Raw genomic sequence first — 579 nt, 5'->3', positions numbered from 1 at the left:
TAATACTAGAGGTTTTATAAAAGTTTATTTTGTTTTTACTTATTTATTAAAGCTTATTTTGTTTCTACTTATTTATTTTCTTTTCTTTTTTGCTTTATTTATTTATTTTTTGAATATTTTTCTTTTTTTTCTTTATTTATTTTATTTTGTTTCTACTTATTGTTGCTATTTTTATTCATTTTATTATAGTTTATTTATTTTACTTTATTAAAGTTTATTTTGTTTCTACTTATTTATTAAAGTTTTTTCTGTTTCTACTTATTTATTTTATTTTGTTTCTACTTATTTATTTTCTTTCTTTTTTGCTTTTTTATTTGTTTTATGAAAATTCTTTTTGCTTTTAATATTTTACACACAAAAGCCCTCTTCCCTGGTTGGTTCATTGGTCCCGGTTTGTGTCTTGACCCAGTACTAAAGACCACCCTTTGGTTCCGGCTCAGGCCACCAACCGGGACCAATGGTGGTGGGCTAGGAGCGCGGCCCATTGGTCCCGGTTCGTCAAACCAACTGGGACCAAAGGGGCTAGACGAACCAGGTCCAATGCTGCCACGAAGCCCGACAGGCCCCCTGGCCTCACGA

Source organism: Triticum dicoccoides, chromosome 6B (assembly GCF_002162155.2).
Source record: "Triticum dicoccoides isolate Atlit2015 ecotype Zavitan chromosome 6B, WEW_v2.0, whole genome shotgun sequence".
Lineage (NCBI taxonomy): Eukaryota > Viridiplantae > Streptophyta > Magnoliopsida > Poales > Poaceae > Triticum > Triticum dicoccoides.
Note: the sequence above shows the minus strand (reverse complement) of the source record.